This window comes from Salmo trutta, chromosome 4 (assembly GCF_901001165.1).
Source record: "Salmo trutta chromosome 4, fSalTru1.1, whole genome shotgun sequence".
Lineage (NCBI taxonomy): Eukaryota > Metazoa > Chordata > Actinopteri > Salmoniformes > Salmonidae > Salmo > Salmo trutta.
Genome location: NC_042960.1, coordinates 25,590,913 through 25,612,758, shown reverse-complemented (window position 1 = coordinate 25,612,758; position 21,846 = coordinate 25,590,913). Strand labels below are relative to the sequence as shown.

Sequence of the window (21,846 nt, the reverse complement as noted above, 5' to 3'; positions counted from 1 at the left end):
AAAGGGAAGTGGGTGTGGACTGGGGACAGGCGGGAAAGAACAGAGGGATCACTACACACAGTACTACTATAATTATATTCATTGAAATGCTAATCCTTTGCACATGAACGCTCACTCATTTGGGAATAATTACAATCAATATATATATTTACGCCCAGTGTGTCGTTGTGATCTCTGTTGAAATCATCAGTCCTTCTGTTGGAGGACCATTCCCACCTTCTCACAAGTGGACATTTTGTATAAAATTCCCATTTTGGGGATTTAGGAGTTCGCCATGTGAAATCCTTTGTTCTCGCTATGTGTCTCTCTTTCTGCATGGCCAGGGGGAGAGAGTCTCAGCCAGGAGGCTGAGATAACAGAACCTGGGTGTAGGAGAGAGAGAGGGGGGGGGGGGTGCCACGATCTATACCCAGAAAGGGCCACGTCATGACACCTCTGTGTATATATTGTCACTTTCTCTTATCACCATCACTATACATTTAAGATTTGTTACTGTTATTGTTGATGTCATATTTCGTTTCGCTTTAGCAACAGTGGCTTTATGAGAGAGAGAGAGAGAGAGAGAGAGAGAGAGAGAGACATGGTGGATTCGCATTAATGAATCTTTGCCATTCCCCCTAAAAAAAGCACTTATCAATTTCTATATAATGTTGATATTCCATATTAATTCATGCATGCACAGAGAGCGAGAGATGGAGGAAGAGAAAAGGAGTAAAGGAAAGAAAGAGAGAGCTGGAGAGAAGGAGAGCGGGAGGTGAGTGCTATGCTGAGGAATAAACAAAGCGCAAACCACTGTATTTAACCACAGTAAAATGAGTGGAAACATGAACAAGTACAAACAGACCCCCTATAACCTCCACAAGACAATCAAAGAGGCAAAAAGACAGTACAGGGACAGAGTGGTCGCAATTCAACGACTCAGACAAAAGATGCGTGTGGCAGGGACCTCTCACTCCCTCTCTCTCTCTTCCTTTCTCGCTTGTCTCCTCTTTTTTGCTTGTCTTCTCTTCTCTTGTCTTGTCTTGTCTTGTCTTTCTCTCTCTCTCTCTCTCTCTCTCTCTCTCTCTCTTTTCTTCTCTTCATCATGGGATGATTGCAGTGGTAGAACAGAGCTGAATGTGACATGCTGCCAGCTACAGCATCTGTCTCTGTCTCTGTATAAATTGTGTCTAATGATGGCTAATGATACATGCATGCTCCTCACTCTCACACACATGTTGAGCTACAAAAGCACATGCAAACACACACACACACACACACACCCATGGATAATAACAGAGGATCATACATCTTCCCTAGTCTTGCCTTTCCCTTCCCTGTCCTTCTCGCCATATTTCTACTTCTGCCATCTCTCTTTCTCTCTCTCTCTTCCTCTCTCTCTCTTCCTCTGGTCAGTGTGTGGACAGACGGCACAGATAGGTGTCCCTTGGGTGAAGGATCCCGACCGTTTCCCTTTGTAAAAAATCACCCCCCCCAAAAAATCAACCCTCTATACTCTACTCTTTGCATCCCTCTCTCTCTTTCTCTCTCTCTCTTTATCTCTCTCGCTTTCTCTCTCTCTCTTCCTCCCACACATGATCCCTCCTTTCTTCCCCTCCCGGCACACCAAAGGGATTGTATCAGGGTTCCTGAGGTGCTGCTTTTTGTTTTTTTTATCTTCAGCCACTCTCCTCCATTGTTCCCTCTTTCTCCCTCTCTTTATCTCTCTCTCCCTCTGATCTGGAGAGCCATGTAATACACACCGGTTCTATTAAAACCTGAGGCCATGTTGGTTTTTCTCTTATAAAACCCAAAAGTGACACATTGTTTGCTGTATTATTTTTAAGCCAACCGTAGGATTCAGTTTACTCTCCTCTCAGCTTGTCAGGTGGAATGGGACCAAAATGCAGCGAGTATATGAATACTCATTTTCTTTATTAAGAAGGGAACCAAAACAAACCACTTAAACAAAAAACAACTACGAAAAACAGTCCTGTAAGGTGCTCTGACTATACAAGGAACAACTACCCACCAAAACCCATGGAAAAAACACCCCTACTAAATAGGACCTTCAATTAGAGGCAATGAGGAACAGCTGCCTCCAATTGAAGGTCAGCCCAATAAACTAAACATAGAAATATAAGAACTAGAACAAACATAGAAATATATTAACATAGATCATACCCCCCCCCCCCCAAAAAAAAAAAAACACACAAAACAAACACACTCCTACCACGTCCTGACCAACTACAATAACAAAATGACCCCTTTTCTGGTCAGGACGTGACACAGCTACAGTGGCTTCAGCTAGGAACCTTTTCTCAGCTAAAGTGTGTGTGTGTTTTCGCGTGTGTGTGCATGCGTGCGTGCGTGCGTGCGTGCGTGCGTGCGTGCGAGCTTATGTCTGTGTCTGTGTTTGAATGCTGTTATTGAAGAAACAACAATCCAATTCACAAGCACAGAGGTTTCTCTTTGATTAAATCCATTGACGCTTTACACCTCCACATCATTGTGACTTATTTTGTTTTGACTTGTTGAACGCTATACCTTCCTTTTCTCATATCCACTCCAGTCTGTTATCAGGCCATGCAGTGTGAGACAACCTTTATGAAACAATAACAGATGAGAGGAAAGAAAAGAAAAAAAAAGAGATAGTTGCCTGGGTATATTCATCAGACACCACATGGAAGAAAATGGACTGAAAAAGGAGGGGTTACATGAACTGTCGTTTGCAAACCATTTTGCTATGGTGTGCACTAATCTCTCTATCAGCAAGACGAGCACATGCACAGATAGAGCTCTACCTGTGCAGAGCACATGGCCCTTTGCCCTTCCAGTTTCCAAAGTGCCCTTTTTGTTGTGGTATAATTTCCCCCAAAAATGTAAAAACAAATCTAGAAAAGAATGTGTCTTTGTTGTTCTGAACGCATTGCACGCAAGTGGTCATTAAATTCTCATCTATGCTTCAGAACCAAAAACATGCATGTCTTGATTGTTGACCAATGACCAGTCATCAGCATTAGAACACAAAGTCCGGCACGCATATCCAGATTAGTGACCAGAAAGAACTTATTTCCCTGGGACTAAACACCTCCCTCTGCAACTGGATCCTAGACTTCCTGACGGGCCGCCCCAGGTGGTAAGGGTAGGCAATAAAACATCTACAACGCTGATCCCCTCAGGGGTGCGTGCTTAATCCCCTCCTGGACTCCCTGTTCACCCACGACCTGTTCACCCACGACTGCGTGGCCAGTCATGACTTAACACCATCATTAAGTTTGCTGACGACACAACAGTGGTAGGCCTGATCACCGGCATCGATGAGACAGTCTATAGGGAGGTCAGAGACCTGGCAGTGTGGTGCCAGGACAACAACCTCTCCCTCAACGTGATCAAGACAAAGGAGATGATCGTGGACTACAAGAAAAGGAGGGCCGAACACACCCCCATTCACATTGACTGGGCTGTAGTGGAGCGGGTCGATAGTTTCAAGTTCCTTGGTGTCCACATCACCAACAAACTATCATGGTCCAAACACACCAAGAAAGTTGTGAAGAGGACACAACAACACCTTTTCCCCCTCAGGAGACTGAAAATATCCTGACCAGTTGCATCACTGCCTGATATGGAAACTGCTCAGCATCCGACCATAAGGCGCTACAGAGGGTAGTGCGTACAGCCCAGTACATCCCTGGGGCCAAGCTTCCTGCCATCCAGGACCTATATACTAGGCAGTGTCAGAGGAAGGCAAGCGGTGCCGGAGTCTAGGTCCAAACAGCTTCTACCCATAAGCCATAAGACTGCTGAACAATTAATCAAACTACCACCTGGACTATTTGCATTGACCACACCCCCCACCCCCCTTTGTTTTTACACTGCGGCTACTCGCTGTTTATTATCTATGCATAGTCACTTTACCTCTACTTACACAACCGGTCCAAAGAATAATAGTGAAGACATCAAAACTATGAAATAACACATATGGAATCATGTAGTAACCAAAAAAGTGTTTAACAAATGAAAATATATTTTATATTTGAAATTCTTCAAATAGCCACCCTTTGCCACAGCTTTGCACACTCTTGGCAATCTCTCGACCAGCTTCACCTGGAATGCTTTTCCAACAGTCTTACATTTACATTTAAGTCTTGAAGGAGTTCCCACACACACTTGTTGGCTGCTTTTCCTTCACTCTGCGGTCCAACTCATCCCAAACCATCTCAATTGTGTTGAGGTCAGGGTATTGTGGAGGCCAGGTCATCTGATGCAGCAGTCCATCACTCTCCTTGGTCAAATAGCCCTTACACAGCCTGGAGGTGTGTTGGGTCATTGTCCTGTTGAAAAACAAATTATATTCCCACTAAGCTCAAACCAGATGGGATGGCGTATCGCTGCAGAATGCTGTGGCAGCCATGCTGGTTAAGTGTGCCTCGAATTCTGAATAAATCACAGACAGTGTCACAAGCAAAGCACCCCGACACCATCACACCACCTCCTCCATGCTTCATGGTGGGAACCACACATGTGGAGATCATTCGTTCATCTACAATGCATCTCACAAAGACACAGCAGTTGGAACCAAAAATCTCAATTTGGTCTCATCAGACAAAAGGACAGATTTCCACCTGTCTCATGTCCATTGCTCGTGTTTCTTGGCCCAAGCAAGTCTCTTCTTATTATTGGTGTCCTTTAGTAGTGGTTTCTTTGCAGCAATTTGACCATGAAGGCCTGATTCACGCAGTCTCCTCTGAACAGTTGATGTTGAGATATGTCTGTTTCTCGAACTCTAATGAACTCATCCTCTGCAGCAGAGGTAACTCTGGGTCTTCCTTTCCTTTAGCGGTCCTCATGAAAGCCAGTTTTATCATAGCGCTTGTTGGTTCAAATATAAAATATATTTTGATTTGTTTAACACTTTGTGGGTTAATATATGAGTCCATATGTGTTATTTCATAGTTTAGATGTCTTCACTGTTATTCCACAATGTAGAAAATAGTTAAAAAAAAATGTTTAACTGGAATGAGTCGGCGTGTCCAAACTTTTGACTGGTTCTATATACAGTGCCTTGCAAAGGTATTCATCCCCCTTGGTGTATTTCCTATTTTGTTGCATTACAACCTGCATTTTAAATAGATTTTTATGTGGATTTCATGAAATTGGTGAAGTGAAATTAAAAAATTAAAAAAGAAAAAGTGGTGCGTGCATATGTACATTTACATTACATTTTAGTCACTTAGCAGATGCTCTTATCCAGAGTGACTTACAGTAGTGAATGCATACATTTCACACATTTTTTTCCCCCCGTACTGGTCCCCCGTGGGAATTGAACCCACAACCCTGGCGTTGCAAACACCATGCTCTACCAACTGAGCCACACGGGACTATGTATTTGTTCCTTTTGCTATGAAGCCCCTAAAAAAGATCTGCCACAACCAATTTCCTTCAGAAGTCACATAATTAGTTAAATAAAGTCCACCTGTGTGCAATCTAAGTGTCGCATGATCTCAGTATATATACACCTGATCTGAATGGCCCCAGAGTCTGCAACACCACCAAGCAGCACCATGAAGACCAAGGAGCTCTCCATACAGGTCAGGGACAACATTCTGGAGAAGTACCGATCAGGGTTGAGTTATCCGAAACTTTGAACATCCCATGGATCACCATTAAATCCATTATACATTTTTTTAAAGAATATGGCACCAGAACAAACCTGCCAAGAGAGGGCCGCCCACCAAAACTCACGAACCAGGCAAGGAGGGCATTAATCAGAGAGGCAACAAAGAAATTAAAGATAACCCTGAAGGAGCTGCAAAGCTCCACAGCAGAGATTGGAGTATCTGTCCATAGGACCACTTTAAGCCGTACACGCCATAGAGCTGGCCTTTACGGAAGAGTGGCCAGAAAAAAAGCCATGCTTAAAGAAAAAATAAGCAAACACATTTGGTGTTCGCCAAAAGGCATGTGGGAGACTCCCCAAACATATGGAAGAAGGTATTCTGGTCAGATGAGACTAAAATGTTGCTATTTGGCCATCAAGGAAAATGTCATGTCTGGTGCAAACCCAACACCTCTCATCACCCCGAGAACACCATCCCCATAGTGAAGCATGGTGGTGGCAACATCATTCTGTGAGGATGTTTTTCATCGGCAGGGAATGGATAACTGAGCCGAATTGAAAGAATGATGGAGGGTGCTAAATACAGGGAAATTCTTGAGGGAAACTTGTTTCAGTCTTCCAGTGATTTGAGACTAGGACAGAGGTTCACCTTCCAGCAGGACAATGACCCTGCTAAAGCAACACTCAAGTGGTTTAAGGGAAAACATTTAAATGTCTTGGAATGGCCTAGTCAAAGACCAGACCTCAATCCAATTGAGAATCTGTGGGATGACTTAAAAATTGCAGTACACCAGGAGAACCCATCCAACTTGAAGGAGCTGGAGCAGTTTTGCCTTGAAGAAAGGTCAAAAATCCCAGTGGCTCGATGTGCCAAGCTTATAGAGACATACCCCAAGAGACTTGCAGCTGTAATTTCAGCAAAAGGTGGCTCTACAAAGTATTGACTTTGGGGGGGTGAATAGTTATGCACGCTCAAGTTTTCAGTTTTTTGTCTTATTTCTTGTTTGTTTAACAATAAAAAATATATTGCATCTTCAAAGTGGTAGGTATGTTGTGTAAATCAAATGATACAAACCCCCAAACAATCCATTTTAATTCCAGGTTGTAAGGCAACAAAATAGGAAAAATGCCAATATATATATATATATATATAAACACATATATATAAACACATATACAGTGCATTCGGAAAGTATTCAGACCCCTTCTCTTTTTCCACATTTTGTGATGTTACAGCCTTATTCTAAAATGGATTGAATTGGAAAAAAAGTATATTTAATCCATTAAGGATAAGGCTGTAACGTAACAAAAGGAGGAAAAAGTCAAGGGGTCTTAATACTTTCCGAAGGCACTGTACATACAAAAGTATGTGGACACCCCTTTAAATAAGTGGATTCAGCGATTTCAGCCACACCAGTTGCTGACAGGTGTATAAAATCAAGCACACAACTATGCAATCTCCCTAGACAAACATTGGCAGTAGAATGGGCTTATGAAAGAGCTCAGTGACTTTCAACGTAGCACCGTCATAGGATGCCACCTTTCGTACAAGTCAATTCATCAAATTTCTGCCCTGCTAGAGCTGCTCCGGTCAACTGTAACGGCTGTTATTGTGAAGTGGAAACGTCTAGGAGCAACAACGGCTCAGCCGTGAAGTGGTAGGCCACACAAACTCACAGAACTGGACCACCGAGTGCTGAAGGGTGTAAAAACCGCATGTCCTCGATTGCAACACACACTACCGAGTTCCAAACTGCCTCTGGAAGCAACGTCAGCACAATAATTGTTTGTTGGGAGCTTCATAGAATGGGTTTACATGGCTGAGCAGCTGCACACAAGCCTAAGCACACTATGCTCAAACCCAAGCGTCGGCTGGAGTGGTGTAAAGCTCGCAGCCGCCATTGGACTCTGGAGCAGTGGAAAGCGTTCTCTGGAGTGATGAATCACGCTTCACTATCTGGCTTGGAAGTCCAACGGACGAATCTGTATTTGGCGGATGCCAGGAGAACGCTTCTGCCTCAATGCATAGTGCCAACTGTAAAGTTGGTGGAGGAGGAATAATTGTCTGGGGATGTTTTTCATGGTTCGCGCTAGGCCCCTTAGTTCGAGTGAAGGGAAATCTTAACGCTATAGCATACAATTACATTCTAGACGATTCTGTGCTTCCAACTTTGTGGCAACAGTTTAGGTAAGGCCCTTTCCTGTTTCAGAATGAAAATGCCCGCTTTCAAAAAGCGAGGTCAATACAGAAATGGTTTTTCGAGATTGATGTGGAGGAACTTGACTGGCCTGCACAGAGCCTTGACCTCAACCCCATCGAACACCTTTGGGATGAATTGGAACGCCGACTGCGAGCCGGGCCTAATCGCCAACATCATTACCCGACCTCACTAATGCTGTTGTGGCTGAATGGAAGCAAGTCCCCGCAGCAATGTTCCAACATCTAGTGGAAAGCCTTCCCAGAAGAGTGGTGGCTGTTATAGCAGCAAGGGGGGACCAACTCTGTATTAATGCCCATGATTTTGGAATGAGATGTTCGCCGAGCAGGTGTCCACATACTTTTGGTCATGTAGTGAAACTCATGCCTGAGGCAGTCATAACAAACACGTTTTGTCATTTACATTTTACATTTTAGTCATTTAGCAGACGCTCTTATCCAGAGCGACTTACAGTAGTAGTGAATGCATACATTTCATACATATCATACTTTTTTTTCTTCTTCTCCGTACTGTCAAACGATTGAACTCTTTAAACTCCAACCTCTCATGCAGGTGCAGGAATGTGGCTAATTCGTTTGCTAACGAGCAAAGCTTACTGAACATCAGAGTGAGGAATGGCATTGTGTAGAAAGGGATACTAACTTTGAGATCTCTGTTAGTTACTCGATTTCAATACTTGACTCTTCTTTGAATAACAGGATGTTGACAAAAAACATCCAGCCCATTTATTTTCTCCCAGAGACTAAAGTGATTGGCCAGAGAATGAGTCCTCATAAAACCACGTTTCTCAAGTTTAACTCAGTCATTCATTAACTGAAAGGTGAAGATGTTACATTGTTTAAAATATCAGGATATGGAAATAGAGAGCGAGAAAAATAATGAAAAGGAGAGCGAGTAAGCGATAGAGAGAGACCGAGACAGACAGACAGAGAGATCAAGAGAAACAGAGCGAGAGTGAGAGAGAGAAAGGGCATGAATTTCACTGGACAGAAAATGAGTGACAGTGACACAGACTGATCTCCCGAAACCAGAAATGGTGGACGGTTGGGCATGGGGCTAGCAACCCCATCCAGTAAAACCTTTGTGCTACAAAAACAGCAACAAATAACAATCCTACAACTGGATGCAAAGATCTCCCAGAGTCCCAGGCTTGTCTGACCGCCATCAGTGAAAACCTACGGGAAACTGGTGACGTGAAGGTGGGAGCACTGATCACCAAAAACAAACTGCACGTTGGCTTATGGAATGTTTGAACAGTGTTTGAGTCCGGAAAGCTTGCACAGGTTACCAAAGAAATTAGGAGATACAAGCTAGAGATCCTGGGTGTGAGTGAAGCCAGGTGGACTAGCTCTGGTTCCACGAGAACCAGCACTGGAGAAACAGTACTACATTTTGGACGGGAGGACGGACAACATCGTGAAGGTGTCACCATCATCCTACAGAAAAGGGTAGAGAAAGCTGGAATGGAAACCAATCAGCAGCAGAATGATAAAAGCCAGACTCAATAGACAACATAGCAAACTAACACTAATCCACAGGGTTCCCACGGGTCCTTGAAATCTTTGAAAGTTTGTGAATTTGAGAAAAGAAAAATCAAGGCCTTGAAAGTTTTTGAAAATAGACATGGGTCATTGAAAGTGAATGTATATATTTTGTGCAAGAATAGAAATTGTGTAACGACCGTCCGAAGGAGTAGACCAAGGTGCAGCGTGGTGAGTGTTCATCTTATTATTTATTAGAAATCAGAACACTTAAACTGTAACGGATTGGCAGTCGTGGTGAAGGAATGAGGCACAGGAAGCAGCGAGCACAGGGTAGTGGCGTATTTAATGTAGACTCACTACTGAAACAAAATATTCCCAAACACAGGGGAGAAAGTACACACGGCGTAGACTAGCGCCGACACGAACATGAAACGTTAACATGAAATAATCCCGCACAACACGGAAGCGGACCAGCTCACATAAATAGCCCCGCTAATTAACCACACTCAAACCAGGTGCACAAAACCAAAAAAAAGGGAAAACCAAAAAGGGGAATCAGTGGCAGCTAATAGGCCGGTGACGACGACCGCCGAGCGCCACCCGAGCAGGAGGGGGCGCCACCGTCGGTGGGAATCGTGACAGTACCCCCCTCCTGACGCGCGGCTCCCGCAGCGCGCCGACACCGGCCTCGAGGACGACCCGGAGGGCGAGGCGCAGGGCAATCCGGACGGAGGCGATGGAAATCCTTCAACATGGATGGGTCCAAGACGTCCTCCGCCGGCACCCAGCACCTCTCCTCCGGGCCGTACCCCTCCCAGTCCACGAGGTACTGCAGGCCCTTCGCCCGGCGTCTCGAGTCCAGAATGGCCCGTACGCTGTACGCCGGGGACCCCCCGATGTCCAGAGGGGGTGGAGGGACCTCCAGCACCTCACCTTCCTGCAGGGGACCAGCTACCACCGGCCTGAGGAGAGACACATGAAACGAGGGGTTAATACGGTAATAGGAAGGGAGTTGTAACCGATAACACACCTCGTTTATCCTCCTCAGGACTTTAAATGGCCCCACACACTGCGGCCCCAGCTTCCGGCAGGGCACGCGGAGGGGCAGGTTCCGGGTCGAGAGCCAGACCCTGTCTCCCGGTACGAACACGGGTGCCTCACTGCGGTGGCGGTCAGCACTCCTCTTCTGCCGTCCACTGGCCTCCTTTAGGGAGTCCTGGACGGCTCTCCAGGTCTCCTTGGAGTGCTGTACCCAGTCCTCCACCGCAGGAGCCTCGGTCTGACTCCGGTGCCATGGTGCCAGGACCGGCTGGTAACCCAAAACACACTGAAAGGGTGACATGTTAGTAGAGGAGTGGCGAAGTGAGTTCTGGGCTAACTCCGCCCAGGGAATGTACCTCGCCCACTCCCCTGGCCGGTCCTGGCAATACGACCTCAGAAACCTGCCCACCTCCTGGTTCACCCTCTCCGCCTGCCCATTGCTCTCGGGGTGAAAACCGGAGGTCAAACTGACCGAGACCCCCAGCCGCTCCATAAACGCCCTCCAGACCCTGGATGTGAACTGGGAACCTCGATCAGAGACAATGTCCTCCGGCACCCCGTAGTGCCGGAAGACGTGGGTAAATAGGGCCTCCGCAGTCTGCAGGGCCGTAGGGAGACCGGGCAATGGGAGGAGACGGCAGGACTTAGAGAACCGATCCACAACCACCAGAATCGCAGTGTTCCCCTGAGAGGGGGGAAGATCTGTCAAGAAATCTATAGACAGGTGCGACCATGGCCGTTGTGGAACGGGGAGGGGCTGTAACTTCCCTCTCGGTAGATGCCTAGGAGCCTTACTCTGAGCGCACACCGAACAGGAAGAGACATAGGACCTCACGTCCTTAGCCAAGGTGGGCCACCAGTACTTCCCCCTGAGACTCCGCACTGTCCTCGCCACACCAGGATGACCCGCCGTAGGTAGCGTGTGCGCCCATCGAATCAAACGATCACGAACACCGAGCGGCACATACATGCAACCCACGGGAACCTGCGCAGGCGCAGGTTCCAACACTAATGCCCGCTCGATGTCCGCGTCCACCTCCCATACCACCGGTGCCACCAGCCTAGACGCTGGAATGATGGGAGTTGGATCGATGGACCGGTCCTCCGTGTCATAGAGACGGGACAGCGCGTCGGCTCTAGTGTTAAGGGAACCCGGTCTATAGGAGATAGTGAACCTAAACCGGGCGAAGAACATGGCCCACCTTGCCTGACGCGGATTCAGTCTCCTCGCTGCCCGGATGTACTCCAGGTTTCGGTGGTCGGTCCAGATGAGAAAGGGGTGTTTAGCCCCCTCAAGCCAGTGCCGCCACACCCTCAAAGCTTTTACCACCGCTAGCAACTCCCTGTCCCCCACATCATAGTTACGCTCCGCCGAACTGAGCTTCCTCGAAAAGAAAGCGCAGGGGCGGAGTTTCGATGGCGTACCCGAGCGCTGTGATAGCACGGCACCCACCCCAGCCTCGGATGCGTCCACCTCCACTATGAATGCTAGAGACGGGTCCGGGTGCGCCAACACGGGTGCGTCGGTGAACAGGGTCTTCAACTTCTTGAAGGCTCCCTCCGCCTCCGTCGACCATCGCAAACGCACCGGCCCCCCCTTCAGCAGTGAGGTAATGGGAGCCGCTACCTGGCCAAAACCCCGGATAAACCTCCGGTAGTAATTGGCAAAGCCTAAGAACCGCTGCACCTCCTTCACCGTGGTTGGAGTCGGCCAATTACGCACGGCCTTAACGCGGTCACACTCCATCACCACCCCCGTGGTGGAAATGCGATAACCCAGAAAGGAAACGGCTCGTTTGGAAAACACACACTTCTCAGCCTTAACGTATAGGTCATGCTCCAGCAGTCTACCAAGCACCTTGCGCACCAGGGACACATGCGCGGAGCGGGTGGCGGAATATATCAGAATGTCATCGATATAGACTATCACGCCCTGCCCGTGCAGGTCCCTGAGAATCTCGTCAACAAAGGATTGAAAGACGGCTGGAGCATTTTTCAACCCATACGGCATGACGAGGTACTCATAATGGCCCGATGTGGTACTAAAGGCTGTTTTCCACTCGTCTCCCTTCTTGATACGCACCAGGTTATACGCGCTCCTAAGATCCAGTTTTGTGAAGAACTTTGCTCCGTGAAATGATTCCACCGCCGTAGCGATGAGAGGTAGTGGGTAACTAAACCCCACCGTGATAGCGTTTAGACCTCTGTAATCAATGCACGGACGCAGACCTCCCTCCTTTTTCTTCACAAAAAAGAAACTCGAGGAGGCGGGTGAGATGGAGGGCCGAATGTACCCCTGTCCCAGGGATTCAGTGACATATGTCTCCATAGCCGCTGTCTCCTCCTGTGACAAGGGGTACACGTGACTCCTGGGAAGTGCAGCGTTAACCTGGAGGTCTATCGCGCAATCCCCCTGTCGATGGGGTGGTAATTTAGTCGCCCTCTTTTTACAGAAGGCGATCGCCAAATCGGCGTACTCAGGGGGAATGCGCACGGGGGACACCTGGTCTGGACTCTCCACCGACGTGGCACCTATGGAAACTCCTAGACACCTCCCTGAACACTCCTCTGACCACCCCTGGAGAACCCCCTGTTTCCACGAAATACGGGGATTGTGACCAGCCAGCCAGGGGACCCCCAGCACCACCGGAAACGCAGGCGAATCAATAAGGAAAAAACTAATGCGTTCCTTATGATTCCCCTGCGTTACCATGTCCAGTGGCACCGTAGACTCCCTGACTAGCCCTGACCCTAATGGTCGGCTATCTAGGGAGTGCACGGGGAAGGGGGAATCTAACGGCACCCGCGGAATGCCCAGCTTAATGGCAAGTCCACGATCCATAAAGTTCCCAGCTGCGCCTGAATCGACTAGCGCCCTATGCTGGGAAGAGGGAAAAAAATTAGGAAACAAAACAGGTAAGAACACGTGACCAACAGGGGGTTCTGGGTGAATCTGGTGCCGACTCACCTGGGGTGACCGAGAAGTGTTCTGCCTGCCCTCTCGACTCCCAGACTGGCTCCTCCAGCACCGGTCGGCCGTGTGTCCTCTCCGACCACAGCTGGGGCAGGAGGAGCCAGCTCCTCCGGTGTCCCTTGGCACGGCCCCCCCCCCACCTCCATAGGGGTAGGGGCGGGGGGTGCACGAAGGTGGAACGGGCAGGACCCTCTCCGAACGCCCGCGGGCAGCCAGCAGATTGTCCAAACGAATGGACATGTCGATGAGCTCGTCCAGGGATAGAGCTGCATCTCGACAGGCCAGCTCCCTACGGACGTCCGCCCGGAGACTGCATCTATAGTGGTCTATGAGGGCCCTGTCGTTCCACCCCGCCCCAGCAGCCAAGGTCCTGAACTCCAACGCGAAGTCCTGAGCGCTCCTCGTCTCCTGCCTGAGGTGGAACAGCCGTTCACCCGCCGCTCTTCCCTCCGGAGGGTGATCGAACACGGCCCGAAAGCGGCGGGTGAACTCTGGATAATGGTCCCTCGCCGAGTCTGGGCCATTCCAGACCGCATTAGCCCACTCCAGAGCTCGGCCCGTCAGGCAGGAAACGAGGGCACTCACGCTCTCCTCTCCCGAGGGAGCAGGTCTGACGGTGGCCAGGTACAGCTCGAGCTGGAGCAGAAATCCCTGGCACCCAGCCGCCGCCCCATCGTACTCCCTCGGGAGCGCCAGACGAAGCGCGCCTGAGCCAGACGTAGTGGGAGGAGGAGGTGGCTGCATCGGAGGAGCCGGAGGTGGAGAGAGGAGACCACTTCTCTCCCATCTGTCCATCCTCTCCATCATCTGGTCCATCGCGGATCCTATGCGGTGGAGGACCGTAGTGTGGTGGAGGACGCGTTCCTCCATCGAGGGGACAGGGGTGGCCGCTGCTCCTGCTGATTCCATGCCTTTTTAGGGGGTGCGGGATTCTGTAACGGATTGGCAGTCGTGGTGAAGGAATGAGGCACAGGAAGCAGTGAGCACAGGGTAGTGGCGTATTTAATGTAGACTCACTACTGAAACAAAATATTCCCAAACACAGGGGAGAAAGTACACACGGCGTAGACTAGCGCCGACACGAACATGAAACGTTAACATGAAATAATCCCGCACAACACGGAAGCGGACCAGCTCACATAAATAGCCCCGCTAATTAACCACACTCAAACCAGGTGCACAAAACCAAAAAAAAGGGAAAACCAAAAAGGGGAATCAGTGGCAGCTAATAGGCCGGTGACGACGACCGCCGAGCGCCACCCGAGCAGGAGGGGGCGCCACCGTCGGTGGGAATCGTGACATAAACATAAACAAATGACAAACGACCGTCACGCCTTGCAGGCAAGCAGTACAAACAAGCAGTACAAAAATAAGATCCCACAACTACAGGTGGGGAAAGGCTGCCTAAGTATGCCTCCCCCCGTGTCACTCGCTCACAGTACAGCCCCTCCCTGCCTGGTAGAGCAGCACCTCTCTCCTTCCTGTTGCGCTTTATCAGCTCTGGTTAGTAAAATTGCTTAAAAAATACATTTTCTCCTGCTTCCCTCACTAGGATCAAATTGGGTCTGAATCCGATCAGATCTATACACGAAACGGGTGTAGTTGCCTCGGGTCCGTTTGGAACAGGTCTCTATATTAAAAAAAAAAACATTTACAAGTCCGGGTGGGAAAGCCCCAGGTCCATTTCGGAACCCGCGAAGACCTCTACCACCATCCTTTAACAGTAGAGTAGAACGCCCCCTATTGGCATTAAACAGCAGTACATAATCCCCTCTTTGACTCTTTCACTTAGCTAATGGTTTCTTTTGTAATACCATTGTACATATAACATCTTCTAACACCTCCTTATTGGATCATACTTGTTGTAGGCCTACCATCAGCAGATTTAAGTGACCCTACTTTAATTTGCTAGTAACTAAGTATGAGTGTCTTAATATTATACTGGTTAAGAATTAAATAAGTATGTGAATTTTTGGGGTAATTTTAGTTAAAAATCTTTAATGGAGGGTTTTCATTGTCTTACTTCAGATAGCGCAATGACTCAGCTTAACATAAGTCATGACATTACATAGTAACATGAAATATAAGTATGCTGACCCTTCCTCCTTTTGCCTCTTCCTCCCACTCAGGTGAAATCCCAAGAGGCTTCTGCGAGCTCACCCATTCTGCTGGTTCGGGTGTTGTGAAGCAACAGATAAAGGCTCTGTCACCCAGAACTCCTACCGTGGCCCAGTAATACCCAGGGTCTGACCCAGGGGGTTAACAGACTGCATCCCCTACAGCCAGCCTCTTTGTGATGCACCAGCTTCAGCATCCTCCTAATACTGAGAGACAGGACAGGACTCTTCCTGTTTAAAAGGAAACAAAGTACATACCAGGTCTCTGGTTAAGTGGGGGGGACACTACAGCTGTCTGATAGTCAGTAGAGGTTTAACCAGGTGCTCTCTGTGATGTTTATGAATGTCGACGACTGTCTATCTCAGGTGTTATTTATAGCTTTTGTAGGTGCTACGAAGGTTTATCATTTTTATTTGGTGTTCCCCTGACGGAAAATACCCCAGTTTGGGAATACCTGCTCTAAGTACACATGTGGAACTGCATGCAAATCTTTTTATTTTTGTTTCAAACCATTTTGAAATGTTGATGCCATTGGCTAAATTATTTATAGAAATACCCTTATAATCTGTAATGTCAAAGTGGAAGAAAAATTCTAAATTTGTATAAAAAAAACATGAAAAACAAAACACTAATACACGACATGACCAAAAGTATGTGGACAAGTGCTCGTCGAACATCTCATTCCAAAATCATGGGGATTAATATGGAGTTGATCCCCCCTTTGCTGTCTATACTCTTCTGGGAAGACTTTCTACTAGATGTTAGAACATTGCTGCGGGCACTGATGTTGGGCGATTAGACCTGGCTCGCAGTCGGTGTTTCAATTCATCCCAAAGGTGTTGAGGTCAAGGCTCTGTGCAAGCCAGTCAAGTTCTTCCACACCGATCTCGACAAACCATTTCTGTGTAGACCTCGCTTTGTGCACAGGTGCATTGTTATGCTGAAACAGGAAAAGGCCTATCCCAAACTGTTGCCACAAAGTAGGAAGCACAGAATTGTCTAGAATGTCATTGTATGCTGTAGTGTTAAGATTTCCCTTCAGGCCTCCCGAGTGGTCCCGAGTGGTCTAAGGCACTGCAGTGCTTGAGGCGTCACTACAGATCCAGGTTCGATCCCGGGCTGTGTCGCAGCTGGCCGCGACCGGGAGACCAATGAGACGGTGCACAATTGGCCCAGCGTTGGTTAGGGGAGGATTTGGCCAGCCGGGATGTCCTTGTCCCATCACGTTCTAGCGACTCCTGTGGCGGGCCGGGCGCATGCACGCTGATGCGGTCGCCAGTTGTACTATGTTTCCTCCGACACATTGGGGCGGCTGGCTTCCCTGTTAAGCGAGCAATGTGTCAAGAAGCAGTGCGGTTTGGCAGGGTCGTGTTTTGGAGGACTCATGGCTCTCGATCTTCACCTCTCCCGAGTCCGTACGGGAGTTGCAACGATAGGACAAGACTGTAATTACCAATTGGATATCATGAAAAAGCGGTAAAAAGTTGTTGTTTTTATGAATATTTGACTTCCCTTCAATGGAACTAAGGGGCCTAGCCCAAACCATGAAAAACAGCCCCAGACCATTATTCCTCCTCCACCAAACTTTACAGTTGGCACTATGCATTGGGGCAGGTAGCGTTCTCCTGGCATCCGCCAAATCCAGATTCGTCCGTCCGACTGCCAGATGGTGAAGTGTAATTCATCACTCGAGAGAATGTGTTTCCACTGCTCCACAGTCCAATGGGGGCGAGCTTTACATCACTCCAGTCAACGCTTAGAATTGCGCATGGTGATCATAAGCTTGTGTGCGGCTGCTCGGCCATGGAAACCCATTTCATGAAGCTCCTGATGAACAGTTATTGTGCTGATGTTGCTTCCAGAGGCAGAGTGTTGCAACGGAGGACAGACTGTTTTTACACGCTTCAGCACTCGGCGGTCCTGTTCTGTGAGTTTGTGTGGCCTACCAATTTGCAGCTGAGCCATTGTTGCTCCTAGACCTTTCCACTTCACAATAACAGAACTTACAGTTGACTAGGACAGCTCTAGCAGGGCAGTAATTTGATAAACTGACTTGTTAGAAAGGTGTTGGACTAATGATTACACCCTAGATCAACTAGATGCACGCAAGAGTGTGCAAGGCGGTATTGAATGTGTCACTGTCTGTCACCTTGATTACTCAAATGTTTCTCTCGACCTCGGCACCTACGTTGTAAACTTTCATTCATAAGCTAGGTTGTAACAACCTCATGATGGTTATCGGGAAAATTGGAGTATGTCACGATTCCCACCGACGGTGGCGCCCCCTCCTGCTCGGGTGGCGCTCGGCGGTCGTCGTCACCGGCCTATTAGCTACTTCCAATCCCCTTTTTGGTTTTCCCTTTTTTGGGTTTTGGGCACCTGTGGCCAATTAGCTATTAGAGGGGGTATTTAGTTCAGCTGGCCCGTCCGTTGTTTGTGCGGGATTAATTTTGTTCATTGACGACGTGTTGTTCGTCGGCTTTACCTGGTCGTCTATTTTGTATTTATTCCCTATGGTTGGGAACTTTTGTTTATCCAGTGTTATTAAAAACACCTCTCCCTGTGTTCGCTGCTTCCTGCGCCTCATTCCTCCTACCCGACTACCGAAGCCATTACAGAGTATCATGTAGTAGCCTAAATCTATTGATGTTACATTGAGCTGGGTGAATGGAATATGAATTACAGTCATCCAACATGCTGTAATAGAAATAAGGCTAATTAAAAAAAATTGTCAACCCTCATCTTAAACGTCACTGACCACCACTGGTATCAAGATAAGGTGACTCAGTTAGAAGCATTTGATTTTGCAATCGCCTTTATTATTTTGGATTTGTGTGCCCATGATAACTGTTTTCAACCCATAACATAAGGAGACATGAAATGTTACGCAGGCATATTTCTGAGATCTCTATACAAAAACACTGTCCAACAGCTAGATCCAAGATTTTTACAGAGTTCAAGTTCAATGTCTAATTTAACTGATTAATACTTAACTACAACTTACTCTTCCATAAATGCAAGGACAGAAAAGTAATGTTTTATGTCACATGATTCTGGACAAATCCATCAAAGCACAAACCATAATAAAGGGTTAAACATAGGTTTCAAATCAACTTGTGAATTTTATTGAATATAGTTGTGATCCCCTTTGACATCTTAATCTAATGGCATGAACAAAAAATGTAGATTATCAATGAATCAACAGCTGTAACAGTTGTCCAGCATAGTTTATAGAAAGGCCTTATGTACATGTTATGGAAATTGGTGTCCAACTTTTTTCATGATGGGAATAACATAACATGCTCCACCAAAGGCTTTTGAAAAAAAATGGGTGTTAGATGATACTGGCAGTCTGCCAAAAAGCAAGCCTTTTTATATCAGTTTCCCTTGTAGAAGACCATGGAGCTCAAGGACACACACTTGTGGGTACATTTGACGGCAATTGTTTTTTTATTTTTTATTTAGAAATAGGGAATTACTTTTGAAACAAGACACAATCTAACTGTCATGTAGGCTATGCCTCCTTGAAAGATATCTGTGAAACTGAACTAGTATTAAAACCCTGTCTAACATCAACTAATTTCAGCTCAAGAGTAGACTACATTTTCAGATGAAGAGATGCAAAGCACCAGACTTATTTTATTATTTTCTCATTATTCATTTAGTTTAAGCAGTTGAATGAGCAGTCACACAAATTGCTATTCTTTTACATTTTCTGTTCTTTGTCAGGGGCTTTTCAAATAGTCAATTTCTTGACAATAATCCTTAATTCTTTGGCACAAATGTATTTTCTAAACTAGAGCATTCCCAAAGAAAGGACGGTAAACTTGACACAAATCGGTTACTGCCACCTATTGGCTTGTTTGAAGATTGCAGCCTTCCATGAAGACAATCATAATTAAAGATGTCCTCCAGTGACGTTGGAAAAGTAATATCCCAAGTATAAAGACAGTAAAGTATACACACCAAAAGCTAAAAATAGGTTTTAAGCAAAATAGTGTTTAGACAATTGCAAACTTCAAGGAATATAGGGCATTCAAGGAGTTGGTTGGATGGGAAGTTGTGAGGTCAGCCTCCCCCTTGCTTGGGGAACACTAGAGGAAAGCCCACCCCATGCCATGTCATGACTTACCTGGACAACATATTGAGATGAACCTTTTGTTAAGTAATTCAGGTGTTAAATGAGGTGAAAAGGAGACTGGAGTACCACTTTAAACCTAGACTTAATACATTTTATGAAAGCATTTATTTTTAATACACTTTGTAAAATAAATACATTTTAAGAACCTCTTTGCTTTATAAAAACATTAAGTGACAAGTATCATCAATTAAGACTTAAAAACAAAACCACATTGATACTGAAACACGATGCAGCCTGCAACCACCCCCATTACTCCCACTTGTGTGGGAAGGTCGTCCAGAATACCGCTTGCACAGGTGGTCTACATCACCTTCAGTGGAGGTCTACCCATGACTGAGTTGAACAACCAATATGGGGGCCACTCCCATCGACCATACCATCACCTCTATGAAGGAGAGGACTGAAATCCCCCTTCACTGACACCACAGTCAAACTCATTGGCAGCATGTGACCCGTCCTCATATTCACCCCTCTCTACATTGGAGTTCACCGTTTGTTTGCCCATCTTGTTTTGTCACCAAGGCGGCCATGGTCGGTTGCCAGTGTTAGCTGTCCGATTTGCCCTGAAAGGAAAGACAAATGCACTTTGGTTATGGTTCTGCCTAGTTGACCGTTTGCTACATGAGGGCACTTGAGGGTGGCAGGAACAGAGTACCAAGATAGAAACAAAACAATGCCTTAAAAATAGTATTTAGTGGGCCAATAAGCCTACAAAAAATGAATAATTCACTGTAGAGCAAATGTTGAATATTCACTTCCTCAAACTTTATATTTTGTCCCACATCTGAGCCCCAGATGTGAGAATCCATGTTTGAAATTGTGAAGTGCATACAAAGATTGGGGGGGCCTTACCTCCATTTACTCACTCCTTTGCCTTCTTTTCAGTGTTCTGAAGTTTCTTTATGAGCTTGCGCTCGTGGCCTCCGGGGTTGGGTCGGTTGGTATTGTCGATGGCTTCCTAGCGCCACCTGGAAACAGTGCGAGTTCACAGTTCAGATTGTGAGACTTTGAAAACAATAACACACCCACTTGCCCCCAATGCAACATTGTAGCAGTCAACATGTGCCACTTGCGACACGTTGAGGAGTTTGGAAACTTGAGCGTTCCTCATAGATTGAACGTCACCGACCCATAGAAATTGAATGAATCTTCGAATTATTTTCAGCTATCATTATTTGGTGGTCATAACTTGATAATTCATTGCACAAACAAACATAAGAATTACTGATTCTTACTTGTGTATTTTTCTGAAAGGTTGTAGTATTCATATTCGTCGTAGTGTTGTTCTTCAAAGTGGGTTGGCTCAACATTCTTCACGTCTACGAAACTTGCCATAGCGACACTTCTATTGAACAAATAAAAAGTAACTGAAAAATTACTTTTCGCTGGACAGCAACAAAACAACTTTAGAAAGCAGTTATTTTTCCATGGGTGTTTCTCTTTCTTTCAACTCTGAAAATGAGTGGCTTTCTGAGCTTGCCCATGTGCTTAATAAAGCATGGTCGCTCCTCCCTTTCTCCTTGTTATGAGTCCTTGGCCCTTGCCTGAGTCAGTGAAAGTTGCATGAGTTTTTGGTAAATATTTGATGCCAACTGACTTCCAAGGTCACCCATGTTTTCTTTTATCAGGTGCCCTTTATTGATTTAATTTGCTATTCATCTTGTGGTACATGTTTTCTTTCTTTCTCTCTCTATTAGTAGCCTGTTTGTATTTCTGTAATCTATTCCATTGCACAATTATGCTTAATTTCTTTCTATTGGTCTTCTTCCAATAGTAATTTATTTTACATGGTCAATTAACACATTTCTTCATTCTAAATGCACCTAGTTTACTTCAGCGACATGGTTTATCTGCCCTATCAACCACTCCCTCATCGGAGACAAAGATTAGATGAATAATGTTTTTCCTTCAGTCTTATCAACATCTGTGGTTCAAAACTCACACTTCTCACGTTTTCTAACAGCCCCCTTTTCTTTGTTAGTCCTCCATTTGTCTGTCAGGGCTCCATCCAAAGGGTGCTTGAAGGTGAGTTGTGTGAATGGGAGCATGGGGAACCAACTTTTGGTGACAATGCAAAGCTGTTGACAGATTCTGGTTGTTCAGTAGCCATTGAACCCATTTTGATGTTAGTAGAGAGGAAATTAAATGTATGTGGTACTGTACTGTATAGCGAATAAATGTAGGCCTACATAAAGGAATATATATATATATACATACAGTGGCTTGCAAAAGTATTCACCCCCTTGGCATTTTTCCTATTTTGTTGCCTT

The 21,846-nt window shown here is 46.4% G+C and overlaps 1 long non-coding RNA gene across 1 annotated transcript; it reads right to left on the bottom strand.

The window, feature by feature from the left end:
- Positions 1 to 18,537: 18,537 nt before the first annotated feature.
- LOC115192149 (uncharacterized) lies at positions 18,538 to 21,049 on the bottom strand. Its single transcript, XR_003877886.1, has 3 exons — positions 20,812 to 21,049; positions 20,429 to 20,544; positions 18,538 to 20,139 (listed from the first exon to the last, which is right to left on the bottom strand). It is a non-coding gene; the product is annotated as an uncharacterized LOC115192149 (long non-coding RNA).
- Between the last annotated feature and the right edge of the window lie 797 nt (positions 21,050 to 21,846).